The sequence below is a fragment of the Mastomys coucha genome, unplaced genomic scaffold, assembly GCF_008632895.1.
Source record: "Mastomys coucha isolate ucsf_1 unplaced genomic scaffold, UCSF_Mcou_1 pScaffold15, whole genome shotgun sequence".
In the NCBI taxonomy this organism is placed as follows: Eukaryota; Metazoa; Chordata; class Mammalia; order Rodentia; family Muridae; genus Mastomys; species Mastomys coucha.
In genome coordinates, this window is record NW_022196897.1 from 41,942,639 (window position 1) to 41,964,497 (window position 21,859).

The window sequence follows — 21,859 nt, forward strand, 5'->3', positions numbered from 1 at the left end:
CAACAACTGAGAAATCAGTCACTTAAAAAGCCACATTTATTCTTTTAAATAAGCATAGAAGCCAGTTTCTCAACTCAGTATCCCCTTGGCTTCATGGACTAATCTTTCCACTAAGATCTCTTCTGACATTTCTACCACCTTCTAAGAACACCACCAGCTGGAGGCCATGCTCTCAACAGTCACTGATGGGGGACAGTAACTATCTGAGTAGATCTCTGTCACAGTTTCTGGGTGACTGGCTGTGGCTTCTCCATCAGGCCCTATAGCACACACTGTTAGCAACAGGGCATCAAAAGCTTGTGGCAATGCATGGGCTGGTCTCACAGACCTGTTGCCAGGACAACAACCACCATATTCTCAGAATCCATTGGGCTCACCTCTCACCTTTACCTGCGGCCTGGGGAACATTCCTCTATCTCTCTTTCCCTCTCTCTCCCTCCTCTCTTTCAGCTACTGCTCCCTCTCAATTAAACCTCTTACACATGGAACTGCTTGGGCCTAGTGTGTGGTATGTTCTGACGCGACCTGCCGTTCTAACACATCACACACACACATGTACATTTGTGTAAAAATATCTGCCCTAAAAGCCCAGAGTCAAATTCTGCTGACCTCAGAGTCTCTTCTGAAACCTCCTCACTTCCAAGCCTATATAGACTGCAGAGCAGTAGAACCTGGCTCCAATTTATGTCTTAGCTTAAGAATGCTATAGTCAGCTTGATCTTTCCTGACCACTAGATCTTTCTCTGTGTCTTCAGTAAGGCTATTTAGCTTTCAATCATTTTGTGTTCACTAGAAGAGTAGTTGTAACTTCCTTTCATAATATTTTCCTTGAATTTAAAACTTAGTCTTCTCGTGCAAGAAGCCTAGTGGTCACCCTCTTTCAGCTTACATAGCCCTTCATTACTGAGGTTAACTCTTGACTGCTGGACTCAAATGAAATTGTTCTCTTTTTCATTAGAATACTTTGGAATTGTATAATTAGTAATTCACATAATTTTAATAGCTTTCTGTGTCAAGACAGTAGATAAGCAGAGGAGAGAAGGACTAAGAGTGATAGTTGATGGATTTTGGCAGAGCATCCCCAACATTTATTCTTTACTATCTTAAGTGGGCATTATCTGTAAAATCTCAAAGAAGCATGAGAATAGCTTTGAAAATCAACATCAGATACCAGCATAATAGATTCATTATAATGGGGAAGTTTGGAATATGTAAACAATTACTGAAATGGGAAAGTAACACATAAAACAAGTCCATGTCCTATGAAAAATTAGCACTGATGGACTTGGTGGATGAAGACTGACATAATCTTCAATTAAAAAAAATAGTGTACAAATCTGGAAAAGTGAAGTTTATAAAACAATGTGTGCAAGAAACACACATTGCCATCTTGTCATTTTTCTTTAGATGAAGGTACTTAATAAATGGCAAAAAAACAATGCATTATTATAAAACAAATTAGTTGTTATATAATTATGTACAACTGTAGGCCAATGTGAATATTCTAAATATATTAAGAAATAAAAACCTAAAGTCTACATTTGGTAATTTGTATGCATTAAATCCATCTTCAACTTACAATAGGTTGATAAGGGCATAATTCCACTACAGGTGGGTAGTGTCTTCATTTATGACAATAAAAATGGAGAAGCCATCCCCACTATGATATAGATAGATGGATAGATAGGTAGGTAGAAAGATAGATAGACGGACAGACAGACAGACAGACAGACAGACAGACAGACAGACAGATAGATAGATAGATAGATAGATAGATAGATAGATAGATATTCATTTTATTTGTATGTATTGTCAGGACTCAATCATAGAGAACTACCACTGAACATGATAGATGCTACAACTCTTGTTCTAGGAATGAAAGATGCTAAGAGTTATGATGACAAACAGTTCCACTTTGCAAAGTTTTGAAGACTGAATAGATTTATAGAGTTGCTCATCTTACAACTATGGCCTCTTCTGAAGAAGGCTTGTATTCATTAGTCATCAACATAGTGACTATCATCCCCATGTGCTAAACCCTCAATTTAAATTCTCAAGACCTACTTTTCTATATAATCTGCTCAAACAGCCACTCCTTCTGTTGCTCAAGGCTCCTGCTTTGGAGCCAGTCCTGCTCTGATACTAGTCTGAGAAGAACCCCTCAAAGACACCCTCCATATCCTTATCAAGAATTGGCAGTCCAGGACCCAAGGAGCTGAAGGGGTTTTCAGCCCCACAGGAGGAACAATGATAGGAACTAACCAATATCCCCAGAGCTCCCAGGAACTAAACCACCAACCTTAGAGTGTATACATGGTGGGACTCATGTCTCCAGCTTCATATGTAACAGAGGATGCTGTAGTCAGTCATCAATGGGAGGAGAGGCCCTTGGTCCTGTGAAGGTTCTATGTCCCTAGTGCAGGGGAATGCCAGGGCCAGGAAGCCAGAGAGGGTGGCTTGCTGAGCAGGGGGAGGGAGAAGGGAATAGGTGAATATTTTGGAGGGGAACAAAGGAAAGGGGAGAACATTTGAAATGTAAATAAAGAAAATATCTAATAAAAACAAAACTATGAATCGCCCCCCCCCAAAAAAAAAACCCATCCTGTTATTTAATGTGACTTGTCCTTCTTGGAAATATGTGTGTCAATTACATTGCTCCAAATATATTTTATTTTTTTGGCTCTTTACAAACTACTTCTCATGGGATTGACTCTCTAATTGACAGAGGATCTCATAGCCAAACAAGCTCTCTATAGAGTAGCAAGCTTTCCTCATGCTGTTCTGATAATCATGCCACTTTGCTGCCCTACTTATAGACTTATATTTAGTATGCCATGGTACCCTTCTCCAAATGGACCTGCCTGAAAAGCTTCTTTTTCTGCTTTGACTGAACCTCTTCACTTTGGGCTAAAGTATATACAAAGAAATGAGGAATTGTAAAAAGAATAAGAGGAGAAAATATTGATTTACTTCTTTATTAGATATTTTCTGAGGATACTGGTTAGTTCATATTGTTTTGTTTTTCCTCCTGTGAGGCTGCAAACTCCTTCAGCTCCTTGGGTCCTTTCTCTAGCTCCTTCATTGTGGACCTTGTGCTCAGTCCAATGGATGGCTGTGAGCCTCTACTTCTGCATTAGTCAGGCACTGGCAGAGCCTCTCAGGAGACAGCTATATCAGGCTCCTGTCAGCCAGCACTTACTGGCATCCATAATAGTGTCTGGGTTTGGTGATTGTATATGGGAAAGATTCCCAGGTGGGGCAGTCTCTGGATTGTCCTTCCTACAGTTTCTGTTCCATACTTTGCAACTCCTTCCATGGGTATTTTGTTCCCCTTTCTAAGAAGGATCGAAGTATCCACACCTATCTCCTTGTACAAAGCTCAATTCCAAGTGGATCAAGGACCTCCACATACAACCAGATACACTGAAACTAATAGAAAAGAAAGTGGGGAAGAGCCTCGAGCATATGGGCACAGGGGAAAATTTGCTGAACAGAACATTAGTAGCTTATGCTCTAAGATCATGAATTAACAAATGGGACCTCATAAAGTTGCAAAGCTTCTATAAAGCAAAGGACACCATCAAGAGGACATTACAGCAGCCAACAGATTGGAAAAAGATCTTTACTAATCCTGTATACAATAGAGAGCTAATATCTATTATATACAAAGAACACAAGAAGTTAGACTTCAGAGAACCAAATAACCCTATTTAAAATGGGGTACAAAGAATTCTCAACTGAGGAATACTGAATGGCTGAGAAGCACCTAAAGAAATGTTCAACATCCTTACTCATCAAGGAAATGCAAAGCAAAACAACTCTGAGATTCCACCTCACACCAGTCAGAATGGCTAAGGTCAAGAAGTCAGGTGACAGTAGATACTGGTGTGATTGTCGAGAAAGAGGAACAATCCTTCATTGTTTTTGGGATTGCAAGCTGGTACAACCGCTCTGGAAATCAGTTTGGTGGTTCCTTAAGAAATTGTACATAGTACTACCTGAGGACCCAGCTATACAACTCCTGTGTATATATACCCAGAAGCTGCTCCAACATGTAATAAATGCACATGCTCCACTATGTTCATAGTAGCCTTATTTATAATAGCCAGAGCTAGAAAGAACCCAGATGTCCCTCAACAGAGGAATGGATACAGAAAATTTGGTACATGTACACAATGAAGTACTAGTCAGCTATTAAAAAGAATGAATTTATGAAATTCTTAGAGAAATGGATGGATCTGGAGAATATCATCCTGAGTGAGGTAACACAATCACAAGAGAACACACATAGTATGTACTCACTGATAAGTGGATATTAGCGCAGAAGCTCAGAATACCCAAGATATAATCCACAAACCACAAGAAACTCAAGAAGGAAGACCAGTGTGGGTACTTCAAAAGATATTGTTTTATCTTACTTGATAAGAAAACACTCATTCAAAGAAAGGCTGCATTTTCAAATAGTAACATTTCTGATCATCACATGCCCAATACCCCAATTCCAATATTTTTTCAATTGTGGTTTAATAAGTTTTTGAAGTGCTATGTGTTGATTCTAGCAGCACTTTAACTGGTAATGCAGTTTCTTATATGTAAGCCATTCCTTGAGTACTTATCTCTTTCTCTCAACCAGACAGTAAATCTCAGAATGGCAAGGAATACATCTTACTCATATTTGCAATCACAGAGTTTGGCATAGTTCCTGGAACCTGATATGCCTTAACCATATTTATTTAGTGAATGAGTTGTGTTTCCCCAGACCAGTCTTCCAGAACAAATATAACACTGATTTGTTTAGTCTTAGAAGATTTAAGGAGAACCTAACTAGTATAGCAGACCTACTACATGACTTCTAAGACTCTTCTCACAGAGTCTTAACTAATAACGTGTTATGTTATGCACCCAAAGATTCCCTGGAGAAACTCCACTAACTGGTACTCTCTGGATTTCACAAGCAATTAGAATCCTGGTGTTCTGTGGAGTTTGACCCAGGAGTGTCTTTTCTATTGAATCCAGTAAGAAGTAGCCTCTTTCTTTGTGTGAATTTCCTCTCAGCTTTGAGACCGTATCCTGGCTTACTTTTACCTTTTTAGCTCTTTGGTCTCATTTGATAACTCTTTGGCTAGACTCTCTCTAGATCCTAACATGAGCTCCAGAACAGCCGTTAAATATTTCACTAGAAGGAATCAGAATCGTATATAGGTATCTTGTCCTCATAAATTAGATTATGTTAATTGTGGTATAAAATAAACAGAAATATAAATAAAAATTCAGTAAATATAAATAAAAGTTTCTTGTATTTTTGTAAAGTTTTTTCATGAATACTAGCAACATAGTTAAGTTGTAAAAATATGTTCAAGTTGGCTGCCGGCCTTCAAATATTGTCAAACTGGCTAATATGTGAAAAACAAAAAGAAATAATAGAACCAAAGACTTCCAAACAAAAAGAAATGGGATAACTGCCATTTATTGATTGGTATTTACAAGACATGTAAGAAAGCAAAAATATCCAAACAAAAATGTTATACTTCTAATTGACATGATTTTCTTCTGTTCCGTGAAGAGTAATCCTTTTAAATCTATTTTCCACCAATGTCTTAAAAGTGGGAATAGCCTTTCTGCCTCTACCATGCCATCCAAACTGAGGAAGACACAGAAACTCCCGGGCCATGTGAGCCATGGCCATGTGAGCCACGGCCAAGGCCTCATTGCAAGCACCCAGGAGGCCGCGGGAATGCAGGAGGTGTGCATCACCACAGGATCAACTTTGACAAATATCATCCAGATTACTTTGGCAAAGTTGGTATGAGGCATTACCATTTGAGGAGGAGCCAGAGCTTTTACCCAACTGTCAACCTGGATAAATTGTGGATGTTGGTCAGCGAGCAGACACGGGTCAATGCAGCAAGAAACAAGACTGGACCTGCTCCCATCATGGACGTTGTTCTATCGGGCTACTACAAAGTTCTGGGCAAGGGAAAGTTCCATAAACAACCTATTATTGTGAAGGCAGAAGAGCTGAAGAAAAGATTAAGGGTGTTGGAGGTGCCTGTGTTCTGGTGGCTTAAAAGCCACACCAGAGGTTAATTAAATGCTAATTTTTTTGTAAGAACAAATAATTTTATAATAAATATTTTAGTCATGTGTTTTACTCCTTTGAACTTTCATTTAAAATACTTTGAGTAAACAGGTGTGCTGATGAGGGATTTTTCACTTTATGTCCTAGGTTCAAACCATACTTATTAATTTAATTAAGGTACCTGAATATAATTAATTAGGTACTTTGATAGATGTTAGAATTTTAAGAATGAAAATGATCAGACCAAACATCTGGCCACTTAAGCTCAAGATAAGCTTTAAGATACAAACAAAAAAAATGTACTTTTTAGTTTTAATAAATGGTGGTTATGGTTTTCCAAATGTATTGATTTTCTGAATTCTAAATTTGAGCATATTATTTGCTTACATAGAGTAAATTCAAATATCTAGTCCATTAACAAAATCTAAACTTAAATTCTGATAATTTCAGGTTAATATGTCATGTGTTTTCCTATAATCCATTTAAGTAAAATTTTATATTAAATTACACCTAGGGATATACAGGACATATGTACACATAAAGTAATTTATATCAAGCCCCAATGCTTGATCAACCTAAACAGTTAGAAGCTTAACGCGTTTCCTTTAAAGCCAGGACCAAGGCACATTATCCATTCTCTTCATATTTATTTGATATAGTACCAGATGACATACCTAGACCAAATTCATATCTAAAGGAGATCAAGAAGATAAATCTATCTATTAATCTATCTTTATTAGCAGACAATATGATTTTATGCATAAATGCCCCCAAATCTCTACCAAACACTTCTACAACTGATAAACATTTTCAGGAAAGTAGTACAGTACAAAACTGACATAAAAAAAAATCAGTAGCCTTACTATATGCAAGTGACAAATGGACCTATAAAGACAGACTATTTACACAATAGTTTCAAATGGACAAGCAAAACCAACCATCCAAACAAGTCACCACCAACAACAAACACAATCGCCACAAACCTCAAGATTAATCTAACAAAGTAATTAAAAACTTGTGTAATAGTGTAATAAAAATTTTAAGACATTTAAGAAAGCAAATGAAGACAATATCGGAATATGAAAAGATCTCTCATGCTCATGGACCAGTAGGATTAATATAGTGAAAATGGCCATCCTACTATAAAAAATCTATAGATTCAATAAAATCCCCATCAAAATTCCAACACAATTGTTCACGGAAATATTTTGTCTTCGTGAGAAATCCATCAAGCATGATAACTGAAACAATCCTAAGTCATTCAAGAACTGCTGCAGTTGTTGCTGCAGAGCTATAATTACAAAATGGAGTATTGTTTGCATTTAAAAGTCTTGTAGATCAATGCAATGAGTTGAAGACTGAGACATAATTTGACACACATTTGAAAACCTGCCTTTTTATAGAGGCAAAAATACATACGGGAAAAACATCAACTTTCAACAAATTGTGCTATTCAAACTTCATGGCTGCATGTAGAAAAATTCAAATTTACACAATATTTATTCCCTTGTAAATATTACATCTTTAAGTGGATCAAAAACCTAAACATAAGGCCAGGAAAAATGAATCTGACAGAAGAGAAAGAGGCAATATTCTTGAATTCATTGGCACTGTAAAAGACTTTCAGAACAGTACAACTGATAGCACAATCATAATAAGAACCCAAATAACACTATTAGATATGAGTTATGGGACAAAACTCATGATTCCAAAAATGAATTAAAAAAAAAACTGACAGAATATTATAGAAAAGATCAACATTCTCCATCATCAGGGAAATGCAAATCAAAGCTATTTTGACACTTTATTACTCTTGTCAGAATACCTAAGATTAATAACACAAAAGATAGCTCACACTGAAAAGAATGGGGGAAAGCAAAACACTTATTTACTATGTAAACTTGTGTAGCCACTATGGAGATCTATGTGGAAGTTCTTCAGTAAACCAAGAATAGAAGATCCAATTATACAACTCTTGGGCATACTCTGAAAAGCCTTATATCTTATTACAGACATACTTGTTCATCAATGTTTATTGGTATTCTATACATAATATACAAATTTGAACATTGCCTAAATACTCATCAACAGACTAATGGATCAGGAAAACATGGTAAATTTACACAAAGGAATATTACACAGCTATTAGAAAAAAATAAAATCTTAAGACATAAATGGATGGAACTAGAAAAAAATTAGTATGAGTGAAGTAGCCGAGAATCAAAAGCACAGATATGGAATGCATTATTTTATATGTAAGAATAACTTTTTTTCACCAGATATGTTGTCTGAGAGGCTTGCTCATATGTTTTAGTTCTTTCTAAATTGTGGCTGGCCTGTTCAACTCAGGTGTTCTGTCTGACTGACTCAAATTTACTTCTCTAGGCTCTGCTTGTCCTCAGACTAACTCTGGCAATTTGTTCTCTTCTGGCTCCTTATTCTCTGGCTCATTCTGTCTTCATCTCTAACATATCTCTATAAAACTGTCCTGGTAAAGCTGTTCTCTCTCCCTCTCCCTCCCCCTCTCCCTTTTCCTCTTTCCACTGCTCACTTAAGTCACCTCTCATTCCTATGATGCTCTTCTTAGAGTTAGGCATATCACATCTATGACTCATTCTGTCAATCATAACTAAGGCTATTAGTTGATCTCTAGAGCCTTATAATTAAGAACTTATTGTAATAGATAACAAATACAAATATTATTAATCACAATCATGTTTTTGCCTAAATAGTATCTTTACCACTACTGATTACTATTTATAGCACTAGATGGAATTTTACATGTTACTAGAATAGAAAAGTAAACAACTCAGCTACAAACTACTCAGTTGTGAGCCGCTTGGATAATAAAAGGATGCAATGGTGGCACAAAAGTTATAGGAGTAACCAACCAGTCAATCACTTTCTCATTAGATATTAAAACAAATTCATAAAACAGAACCCATGCCTAAAACTGTAGAGCCCAGATCCTGAGATTAGACAGGCTATGGGCCTTGGGGAAAATCAGATCCTTCTAGTTTGCTAAAGGAATATAGCAATAAAATGACTCCTAATGACATCCTGCTATAGTCACAGATAAGGGTCTTTACTCATCCTTTATTATAGAAGCTTCCTCCTGATATAGATGGGAACAAATATAAAAAACAAAACAAAACTGGACAATGTGCAGAGAGTAAAGGGCCTTGGAACACTCAATCCTAAAGGAGATATCTTCATCAAATTGATTCTTTCAGAGTTCAGGGAATTATGCTGAAAAAGTGATAATAAGATATTCTGAGCCAGTAGTGTTGATGAAAGCTACAAAGGAAGCAGTGCCTTCCAGACCCAACAGAAGTTATACAAATATAAATCACGGAGACTGTGGCTGCATGAAGAGGGTCTGTAGAGGTGAAATCCAGATGTGGTGCCAGGGCTAAGAGGAGAAGTAGAAACAAGCCCTCCTGTTTAATCTCGAATGGACCTCCAACTGACAACCACTCACACACAAAAATACTGTTTCTTTAAATGGTATCAAACTGGTATTCAAACCTCACTAACGGGCAAGCCCCTTCTCCAGCCATAAAAGTCAGCACAAAACACACTCAACTGTATTTTTTGGAGATGATGTTTTGTTGTTTTATTTTGGCTAGTTTTCTGTTTTGTATTGTTTTTTTTGTTTTTGGCTTACTGATCTTTTGCTAATATTAGACAGTTTCTGATTTTGTGTTTTCATATGTGTGTGTCTGCCTGTGTTTTTGATTATTTTCTTTTTCTTTTTTTACTTTTTTATTGTTGTTTTACTCTAGATTGTATGATAATTATCTCATTGTTTCCTCAGATGAAGCACATTATTAATAATGGAGATATTGTGTAGTAGAAGGGGACAAAAGTAAGCAGGATATGCTTCAACTCTCTCAATATTGATACATTTCTTAAATAAATGGGGATTTAGAACCACTAGGATAGATACCTGGTGCTCCACAGACTAGTCACTGTCTTTGCAGGAGTCAAGAGCCTTTTTGCCTCAGTGACAAGGCTGTTAAGGTAAAAATTTGACTTATGGCTAGGTTTCAACACTTAAGTTATGGCATAGCATTAATTATAGCATTCAGGAAGCAGATACAGGCTGTGAGCTTGAAGCTTGTCTGATCAAGATAGTGAGTTCTAGAACAGTCGTGTCTATATAGTAAGATTCTGTTTCAAAAAATAACCATACAAAAAAGAAAAAAATGATTTGTATAATCTAGGCCTCAAAACTCTAATGTCTCAAGTAACAAAGAAACCAAGACTTAAGAAGAGAATTTTTATTAATTCATTCACTTATTGATTAGTGAAGATGGCAGGGCTACTAGATCTATAAGTCTTCGTTCATCTATAACCACAGAGGGACAGCCACAGTGCATATGCCTTTTCTATTCTATTCTTTTCCTCCTCATTCATGTTCTTCACAGGAGCTAGCTGCAAAGATCCAGCAGCAGCTTACTAGCAGGCATATCAGTACTGGAAATGGAAAGGAGAGGTGACTTTTGTCTACTGCCCTGCCAGACTCCAATGCTACTAGCCCACATCGCCCATCTGTATCAACGTGATTCTCACAACTTTAGCATTTGATAGAATATCTAAGGATTTTCAAGTTGAGTTAGAATAGAGTGTATAAGAATTATTGAAACTATAAAAATGTGCTCAGCAAACAAACACTGAAAATGTCCAGCTAACTGTCAAATCTTTTAAGCCCGTAAATTACATGTTATTCAACTTTTCTTTCTCTTCCAATCCTTTTGTCCTTATTACTGGATCTCTGAAGTCTCCAATAAACTCTCAGTTTATCTGCCTGCTCCCAACTTTGTGGTCAACATTCTTCCTATCTAGCAAACCTTTATTTCTCTCACAGGTGTATAAATTTGTTCTCACTGTCAATTTGATTGGATCACATGGATCTTTTCACATCATTCTCTATGACTCTAGTCCAAATATGGAAACATCCTTTAGAAATCATCAGACCTCTTTTCTCAACATAGCTTCTATGTTGAAAGTGTTATGATAATGACACACAAAAGGTGCCCAATTTGTTTAGCAAGAGCATTCAGTTTTCTTGACCCAGTCTGTTCTCTTTGCAAAAAAATTACTGTAATCACAAAGTCCACTATATATTTCCAGGCACTCTGTTAGACCCTCCCCCCAAGCCATTGCTTCTTCTGCAAATTTTATATATATGAATATGTATTTAATATATATATATGTATATATATACACATTTAGTGTGTGTGTGTGTGAGAGTGTGTGTGTATATGTGTGTATGAGTATGTGTGTGTTTTATATAACCTTTGACCATTCTTTTTTTCTTTTATTGAATTTTTTCTTTATTTACATTTCATATGCCCTTTCCTGGTTTCCCTTCTGTAAAATCCCTATCTCATCCCTGCTCCCCCTGCTTCTAAGAAGGTGTTCCCCCACCTACCCACCCACTCCTGCCTCCCTGCCCTGACATTCCCCTACACTGGGGCATCAAGCCATCACAGGACAAAGGACCTCTCCTCCCATTGATGCCCAACAAGGCCATCCTCTGCTACATATCCAGCTGGAGCCATGGGTAACCCCTGTATACACTTTTCTTGGTGGTTTAGTCCCTAGGTATGCTGGGGTTCTGGTTAGTTCATGTTGTTATTCTTCCTACAGGGTTGCCAACCCCTTCAGCTCCTTCATTCCTTTCTCTAACTCCTCCACAGGGGACCCTGTACTCAGTCCAAGGTTGTTTTTAGCATCCAACTTTTTTTTTTTTTTTTGGTCAGGCTCTGACAGACCTTTGACTATTCGGTTCCCTTTGTGAGAATTACCTTATTCTCAAAGACCACATAGTATACCTACAGACACTCTTCATGCCCACCAAACCATCTCTTCTTCTGGAACATTTTCTTTACACACACACACACACACACACAAAGAGAGAGAGAGACAGTAACACAGACACACACTCACACATGTGTGTGTATGAGTGTGTGTCTTTGTGTGTCTGTGTTTGTGTGTAAATAGATTCTCATGTGTAGGCACATAAATTACATGTGTGTAGGACAAAGAACAACTGGTTGGTTGTTCAGTTCTCTTCTACCATTTTTCTTTAGAGTTAACCACAATTCCTCTGGGTTGACAGCAACCGCCTTTACCCAGATGAGGTATCCTGCTGCTCCACTGAAATATTCCATAGCCTCACGATACAATGTGTATCTTCAATATCCCCCAAGTTTTATATCTTGAAGGTTTGGTTCATAGCTCTGGATACTCTAGTAGAGGTGCTTTTGGGTGTGGGGGTCTAGCTGGAAGCAAATGTTATCTGGGTATGCCTTTGATTCATGCATCTGCTTGCCATTTCCTGTTCTTACCTCTTGGTTGCCATGAGGTATGCAGCTGTTCTCCATAATACTCCCTTCACAGTTACATTCTGCTTCATAATAAGTCCAGAAATACCAAAATGATCACTGCCTGAAAATTCTGAACATCTAAGTACAATAAATGTTGTCTAGGTTAAATTTGTACATCTTTGAGATTAGATTTTTTTACAGTCAGAAAGTCCACTAGCCTTCTTTGCCCTCCCTTAAATTTAGCTAAAATATAAGTGATAGGATTCTAACACTCTGCTCATACTATGTGGTCTTTGAGAATAAGGTAATTCTCACAAAGGGAACCGAATAGTCAAAGGTCTATCAGAGCCTGACCAAAAAAAAAAAAAAAAAAAAAAAAAAAAAAAAAAAAAGTTGGATGCTAAAAACAACCTTGGACTGAGTACAGGATCCCCTATGGAGGAGTTAGAGAAAGGAATGAAGGAGCTGAAGGGGTTGGCAACCCTGTAGGAAGAATAACAACATGAACTAACCAGAACCCCAGCATACCTAGGGACTAAACCAACATAAACAAACCTAGGGACATTAAACAAACATAATAGAATTCATTTTATTTATGAAGTTTCTTGCTTAAGAATATGCATTGGAGACTAATATCTTTGTGTCTTCTTCCCTAACAGATTGTAAATACTCAGTGGTTGTAGTGAACAGGTAGATTGGAAATAAATGAGCAAATGTATTTTCTCTTGAAATATATGAAATTGTTTTTTCTGTAATGGTTGAATTATATGAAATTATCAAAGACAAATTTGTAAAATTACCGATGTGAGTTAGCTTCTTGATGTTGCTGAAATATTAAACTTCAAAATGAACAAGAAGGAGTTTTCCAAGTGAGAAAGATGGGTGCAGATATTCATGCCTGTTATCTTGTATCTCAGAAGACTGAGGCAAGAGGATAGTAATAAATTCAAGTCATGCAGAGGTACAAGGTGAGCACAAAGCCACCATGGGCTGTATAACAGTATACTGCTTCAAAATAGTGATGAAAATGAAAGGAAAGAAGGAAGGGAGAAAAGAAAGGAGTGAAGGAAGAATGGATGGAGGGAGGGAGAAGTAAGAAAAGAGGGAAGGAGGAAGGAAGGGAAGATGCAAGGAAGGAAGGAAGAAGAAGGGAGAGAGGGAATAAGGAAGGAGAGGGAGGGGATAAGGAAGGAAGGGAGGCAGGTAGGAAGGAGAAAAGGAAATGGAAAACAAAGCAGAAGAGGAAAGTGATAATGAAGTGAGCGTGGGGCAGGCACTGACTAGAGCAGAGTAGTTTTTGCAAGGCTATGACATTGAATGCTGATGAATTTTACTAATATTTATGTAGAATTTCTAGCATTTTTTTGCTTTACTTTAAAACAGCCTATGAAGAAATGCTAGGTACTAACAAATTTTAACATTTACTTATTTGTTACTTACGTGCTATATGTGTATGATTGTATTAGTATTCATGTGTGTGAAGGTGTCAGGGAACCCAGAAGAAGACAGCAGGTCCTCTGGAGCCAGGCATAAGCAAAGGACCACACCGTAGTTGAGTGCTGAAAATAGTTCAGGTCCTTGAGAAGAGATGCAAGTCCTTTTAACTGCTGAGCCATGTCCCTAGCCCTAGATGCTCCTTCTTAAGAACTTTTTTCTTTCATCTGTCATGTACACTTAAGAGACTTAAGCTACAATTTTCTACCCAGGCAAAGAGGCTTTTGATAAAAAGGTATTTAAGTGTCAGAATTATTGGTATGAGGATCACTTTCCCTACTAAATATCTGGGAATGAATGCTTTCAGCTAACTCTGACATAATTCTATTTATTACTTGCCTTCATAGCCACTCGGGTGGCTCAGGAGGCAGATGTTTTGGACAGACATTTTCAGTCGTTGGCATCAAGTGCATTTTACTATGAGACTGATTTGAAAGCAGATTCCCCAGCAAAATGTACTGAGATCTGTTGCTGAGTTTATAATGTGATTCACATACTCATAGTGAATGCTACTTTATGAAGGTGTCATCAAGTTGTTTAAACCTACCGAAACATCACATTATACAGATGGTGTTGAAGGCATTACTGCCTGGAAAATAATTTGTGACATCTGTGGTTTTCTCATAATCATTTTGAGTTTGGTGCCTTTTGTTCAAAGATTCTTAAGCTGTTTCAAAATGGATGCAGACTCATAGCAACAGTGAAATTGGTTTAATGAACAGTAAAAATAAAAACAGTACATAATATTGTTCCTTAATTTTTTTCATTACTTTAACATAACTATTATGTTAAATATATTTTGGTAGTTCCTTTGCTTTCCTTGAATTTTAGGATCATTTTAAGTCAAGAAATCCATTCTTTAATTTTCACATTGATTTCATACAATTATTGCTATGGTACAGTCATGACTCTGTGTGTGTGTGTGTGCGTGTGTGTGTGTGTGTGTGTGTGTGTGTGTGTGTGAACACATGTTCCATAACATGGAAAAGGAACTCAGAAGATGACTTACAGATGTACTTCACTTCACCATGTAATTCTTGAGAACTGAATTCAGGTCTTAAAGCTGGATAGCTAATATCTTCATCTAGTGAGACAACTTGTTAACTTACCATATTGTTATAATAACCTCTAAGTATACTGTCCTTGAAGAAAAGTCTTCCAGAGTTTTGGTACAAATAAGCCTTTTAGGTAGACCTCATGTCTACCGAGCTCCCATTTTCAATAAACTCCTAGAGGATTCTTTAGTAAAATAGTAATTACAGGCTTTTTAATTTGGTTTAAATCTACTATACTATTTTCTCCAATCTCTGATTAAAATATGGAGAAGAATCAACATCATTTTATTTTTCAAAAAGAACCAACTTCCATATGACGAAATATAGCCTTTTAGTGATTGAATATGGGAAGCATTCCCACGTGGGGCAGTCTCTGGATTGTCCTTCAGTCTCTGCTCCATACTTTGTCTCTTCAACTCCTTCCATGGGTATTTTGTTTCCCCTTCTAAGAAGGATCGAAGTATCCACACTGTGATCTTCCTTCTTCTTGAGTTTCTTATAGTTTATGGATTGTATCTTGCATATTCTGAGCTTCTGTGCTAATATCCACTATCCACTTATCAGTGAGTGCATACCATGTGTGTTCTTTTGTGATTGGGTTACCTCACTCAGGATGATATCTTCCAGATCCATACATTTCCCTAAGAATTTCACAAATTCATTGTTTTTAATCCTTCCGATATTCAATCACCAAACCCAGAAACTATTGTGGATGCCAGAAAGTGCTGGCTGACAGGAGCCTGTTATAGCTATCTTCTGAGAGGCTCTGTCAGTCCCCTACTAATACAAAATTAGAGGTTCACAGTGATCCATTGGACTGAGTACAGGGTCCCCAATGAAGGAGCTAGAGAAAGGACTCAAGGAGCTGAAGGATTTGCAGCCCCTTGGGACAAACAACAATATGAACTAGTACTCTCAGAGATCCCAGGGACTAAACCACCAACCAAAGGGTACACATTGTGGGACTCAAGGCTTCAGCTGCATATGTAGCAGAGGATGGCCTATTCAGCCATCAATGTGAGGAGAAGCCCCTTGGTTCTGCGAAGTTTCTATGCTCCAGTGTAGGGGAATGCCAGGGCCAGGAAACAAGAGAGGGTGGGTTGGTGAGCAGAGAGAGGGGAGGGAACAGTTTTTTTTATTTTTTTCTGGAGGGGAAACCAGGAAAAGGCATATCATTTGAAATGTAAATAAAGAAAATATCTAATAAAAAATAAAATAAAGAGTTAAAAATACTAGAAAACCAAACCAAAACAAAAAAATATATAGTCTTTTCAAATTTAGCACAAAATTCTAACTATTTAATAGGTTTCAGAAATGAAAATAGAAACAAATGATTTTCTTATTTGTTCTAGGGTAATTAGAACTTATAATTTCATGTCTCTTAAGGATTAATTACACATAAAGGCTTACTAGTGTTTCACACTTTGTTTCTTAGTACTTAAGAATAATATTGGTAGTACTATGTCCAATTTCCGGAGTCACCACCAAACTGATTTCCAGAATGGTTGTACCAGCTTGTAATCCCACCAGCAATGAAGAAGTGTTCCTCTTTCTCCACAACCTCTCCAGCATCTGCTGTCCCCTGAGTTTTTTATCCTAGCCATTCTGACTGGTGTGAGGTAGAATCTCAGGGTTGTTTTGATTTGCAATTCCCTGATGACTAAGGATGTTGAACATTTCTTTAGGTGCTTCTCAGACATTTGGTATTCCTCAGTTGACAATTCTTTGTTTAGGGCTGTGCCTCATTTTTTTAATAGGATTATTTGGTTCTCTGGAGTCTAACTTCTTGAGTTCTTTGTATATATTGGATATTAGCCCTCTATCAGATATAGGATTGGTAAAGATCTTTTTCCAATTTGTTGGTTGCTGCTTTGTCGTATTGACAGTGTCTTTTGCCTTACAGAAGCTTTGCAACTTTATGAGGTCCCATTTGTCAATTCTTGATCTTAGAGCATAAGTTATTGGTGTTCTGGTCAGGAAATTTCCCCCTGTGCCTATATGCTCGAGGCTCTTCCCCACTTTCTTTTCTATTAGTTTCAGTGTATCTGGTTTTATGTGGGACTAATGACTCCAGCAGCATATGTATAGTAGAGGATGGCCAAGTTGGTCATCAATGGGAGGAGAGGCCCTTGGCCCTGTGAAGCATCTATGCCCCAGTGTAGGGGAATGCCAGGGCCAGCAGAAGAGGGTAGGTTGGCAAGCAGGGGGAAGCGGGAGCGAACAGGGTTTGTTTTTGTTTTTTTGTTTGTTTGTTTGTTTTTTGTTTTTTGTTTAATTTTTCTTTTATTTATTCTCTCTCTCTTTTTTTTTTTTTTTTTTTTTTTTTTGGAGGGGAACCTGGGAAAGTAGATATCGTATGACATGTAAATAAAGAAAATACCTAATAAAAAAAGAATAATATTGGTGTTCAAGTGTAATATTAATGTCAAACAGCTTTCATTCATTCATTTCCAAAGATCATTTTTGTTTTTTTTCTCTGTTACTATTAACATTTGTCTTTTTTAGAGTATTTTTTAGACTTTGAATTTAATAATAATGATAATTATCACAAATAATATATTCAGTTTTAATTACATATTACTAGTCATCATCTATCTGTTTGAGAGTCTTTTTAAATCTGGATATATTAATAAATTAGTAGTGATGATAGTACTTAATACTAGCAATCACATAATTGTAATACTATCTCATATCTAGAGAACTATTTGGAAATGATAAGAAGCTATACCAAAGTATTCATATGCTTTGGGTTTTTGAATTCCAGAATCAACCTCATGGTGGATTATTGACCTAAAACTGAAGTCAAACTAGGCATGTAGTTTGGATTTCTTTGTAATACTGTGGCATCTTCCCAACATTTCTTCAAGATTAAAAAGCTTGATTTTTAAAGCAGTGTGTATGATAGTAACTTACCCATTAGTCCCCACAAAGTCTGAATAGAAATAAGAATTAAAAATAATATAGCAAAATTAGTTTATGATGTCCATATAGTGATGCATAAGTAGTCTTATAGTATTCCTAGTTTTATGTAGTTCACAATGTTTTTCTGTATGTCTTCATGTGTTCTAATTATAGGGAACTACCATGTACATACAAAGAATGGTGATTCTTGAGTCAGTAATGTGTACTGTTTGAGCATGATGGAATAAATCAGTTTTTCTGTAATCAAAGTCTATAATGGATATGTTACAGTTTAAGTCTAATATCTGATTTTAAGTTATTTCAAATTTACTTGAAAATTAATTTATATGCACAAGTGTATTTTCTTTACATTTCCTATATATTTTCAGTAACTTCTTTGTTCAGCCATCTTCCAGAATTATTTTTTAATAGATTAGTGAATGAGTAAGACAAATGTAGAAAGAAAAAAAAAATCCGTGTGTATTTAGAAGACCCTGATGACCCAATTTGAAAGACGTCCCCAGAAACAATCATGGTAACCTCATGAGTATGTTTGAACATCTTTTTATAGTATGTATTTTGAGATTAATTACTGCACTTCACGACCCACAAAATGTTCTAAACACTGTATCATTTCTTTGAACGACCACTGGTGATCACACTTAGAGAAAACTCTTGAGACTGGAGCTACAGCCAGGTGATAGAGCATTTGCCTGCCCTGCACATAGTGCCTCTTGGATGGAATAAAAACGTTTGAGTAATTTATAATATATATAAAATTCATTAAAATGCCAATTTTAACATTATTCTTAAAATACAATTAAAATATTATGTTTCTTTGACTTTATAAAAGATTTTCTTGCCTATAAGTCATAGAACACAGAGAAGAATTGTTCACTAGAAGGAGTAAATGGTACTGATAAGAATTTCCTTAGCCAATTCACAGAAAAAGGTAGAAGGGCAATTAGGAATCACACATTCTCTTCTGTGAGTCATTTTTGTTCTCTCTACATTGGCATCCCTAACTCTTCAACATTTTAACAAATCATCAAACATGGCCTCCCAAGTTATTATCAGAAGTCACCACTTTCCTGATTCTAGACATCTAAAGTTCACATCTAACTTCACATGAAAGGAACTTATTTTGCAGTCAGATAAATGTTCTGGGATCAGAACATTGTACTACTGTTTGAGCTATGTCAGCAGAGAATGAGCCCCTATCAATTACTAAAGCAAAATTTGTCATTCTCAGAAAAGAAAAGGGTATTAGCTAGACCAATGAAAGCAAGTTTTATACTACAGAGATTCACCATTGAAGTATGACTTTAAGTCTATTTGAATTTCTTATAAATTAGACTTATAAAATGTATTAGTGTTGAGTAAAAATAAAATTCATTACTGGGCTAGTTGCCATGTGCTAAAGGCAAAATACAAAAAGATATTGTGGTTGTGAGCTCAGGTTCTGATCCAAATTAGTTAACATTGGTTAATATTAAACTGAAAACATAAGCAGACTTGTCACCTGACTGTATTACCAAGCGTGGGAGGCTCTCTCTCTTCCTCGTGTTGACCTGTTGATGGGGTTAGTTAAAAAGGAGGCGATGTATAAATGAGATATTTTATTGTAGGAAGGAGAAAATAGGCCAGTCAAGTAGAGAGAAGGAAAGAAGAGGAAGGAGAGGAGAAGAAAAGGAGAGAAAGAGAGAACGAGAGAGAGAGAGAGAGAGAGAGAGAGAGAGAGAGAGAGAGAGAGAAGAAAGTGAGAGAAGCAAGAAAGAGCAAGAGGAGAACAAAGAGCAGGAAAGAGAGGAGAGACAGCAAGAGAGAGGGAAGAAGAGCAAGAGAGAGAAGAGGGGGCAAACTGCCCCTTTTATTGTATGGGGCATGGTATGTCATATGACTGGGTGTAGGGTCCAGCTAGAATGCTGCGAGCTTGGGGCATTGTCTGCATGATAGAGCACACATCTCCTGCAGGTGCAGCTGTGAGGGGTTGTGACTAAAACAGGAAGTAAAGACTCAGGAGAGGCCCTTGGCTCTGTGAAGTTTCTATGCCCTAGTGTAGGGGAATGCCAGGGGCAGTAAGCAGGAGACTGTGGGGTGGTGAGCAGGGGGGGGGGAGGGAACAGGGGTTTGTTTTTGTTTTTGTTTATTTTGTCTTATTTTATTTTATGTTTTCGGGGTGAACCTGAGAAAATAGATATTGTATGACATGTAAATAAAGAAAACATCTAATAAACAAACAAACAAACAAACAAAAAAGACTCAGGAGTTATGGCCAAGCTCCTTCTGCCCCCTGCAAGCAGAAATTGCCCGCAGGGGCTCCAGGGCTCAAAGCCAAATACTCTACTCAGCCTAAGTTACCTGAAAACACCACTACCCCACACTGCCCCACATCTTACTACAAAGAATACTTTATTACCAGTCTTTTTCAACATTAGTAGCTGAATATTCTAATGTATTTTATGTGACAGAGTTGGATTTGACCATTTATATTTTTATTATGCTATGCTAAAAACAAAAATACACATAATTTCATATTTAAAATAAAAATCAATCTTGAATGCTTAAAATGTGAGCTTTCATTATCTCCACAGTTTATGACATAGAAAAATATTTTACACCTCTTTCTAATTTAATTGCTTAAACTGAATATATGCAGTTTCTTACTGTAAAAATCCATATGTAGGAATCCTGTCCAGTATAGTTAGTTTTGTTAATGTAATGGATATTTTACAAAAATTGGCTAGCCATTTTAATTTCTACAACGTTTTTTTTTTCTCTTCAAACTAGTATATAACTAAAAACTAAATACAGAATCCTATTTTAATCATAAACATGACATTTACATTTGATGAATTGGATAATGATATTGACCAAATAGTTATGTCTCCCAAAATGTATATCTTGAAGTCTTATTGCTACTCTCTTGGTATTTATACTGTAGTTTAAGGCAAAATGGATATAGTGTTGTGAGATGAGTGTCTTACAGGACCTTTCAACTTTCCCTTGACAGAAGGTCAGGTGTGCACACAACAGGAAGCCACCTTCTATAACAGAGTGTGAGTCCTCAATCTGATCCTACAGGTGCCCTGATCCTGGACAGCCAGTTTTCACATCTATGACAATATTATTCTATGTTTCAGACACTGCTAAGAGAATTAGACTTAGACATTTATTCACAAAAAAATAGATTGAATCAAACTAGAAAACATACTAGTGCCAACAGTTTCTATCTAGGTCAATACTGTAGCACAACTACCTTTAATTCTGCTTGTTATCTTACAAAGGTAGTATCAGGAGAGAATTCTGAACATCAGGTAAAACTGACCATCATTAGTAAAAGTTGTCTCTTAGAAATTAAAAAAAAAAACAACTCAGTAGAATAGTAGTCATATTTGTTTACAAATAAGAACACTGCTTGGATTTGTTTATCATATCACCTGTAAAATGCCAGTGGTTATCAAATAATAAAAAGCATGCATTTGAAGCATTTTGAAGCAGAAATGTCAGATCATAAGAAGACACCTTATCGCTATCTGATGTGCGTTTCTTTTCAGCATTCTGTTCTCAAGAAAGTTCCTGCCCAATGTTCCTTAGAGGAATGCTTGCTTTCAGCCAGGCCCATGATGTGAGAGGACTGTAACTCAATTTTCTGATTTAATAGTGCAGGGTTATTCAAGCATGAAATTGCCTCCTTCATGTAGAGCAATCCCCTTTGCCTGTCAAGGCAAGGCTCAAAAGCTTGATGTCTACTGTGATTACCACTGTTGACCCAACCAATTGTTGCTGGGAGCAGAGTTAAGCTTTTCTGTATGATCCTCTGAAGAACCATCTCTCCAAACAGTCAAAGGTGAAAACAGGTGTGAGGCTACTGTTAGTCCTGTATGCTCACATGCTGCGTACAAACAAATTGTAGTAAAATGGAAAATATTATGTATTACATTGAATACGTTGTTCTTCATAAGCAGAGACAAGTTTCTTTTTTTTTTTTTTTT

General features: G+C 36.7%; 1 protein-coding gene and 1 pseudogene across 4 annotated transcripts in view; both read left to right on the forward strand.

Annotated features, from left to right (window-relative positions):
- The window catches only part of Galnt13 (polypeptide N-acetylgalactosaminyltransferase 13), a 633,613-nt gene that overhangs the window by 274,603 nt on the left and 337,151 nt on the right, over nt 1-21,859 (forward strand). The window lies entirely within an intron of this gene.
- LOC116090181 lies at nt 5,456-6,329 on the forward strand (annotated as a pseudogene).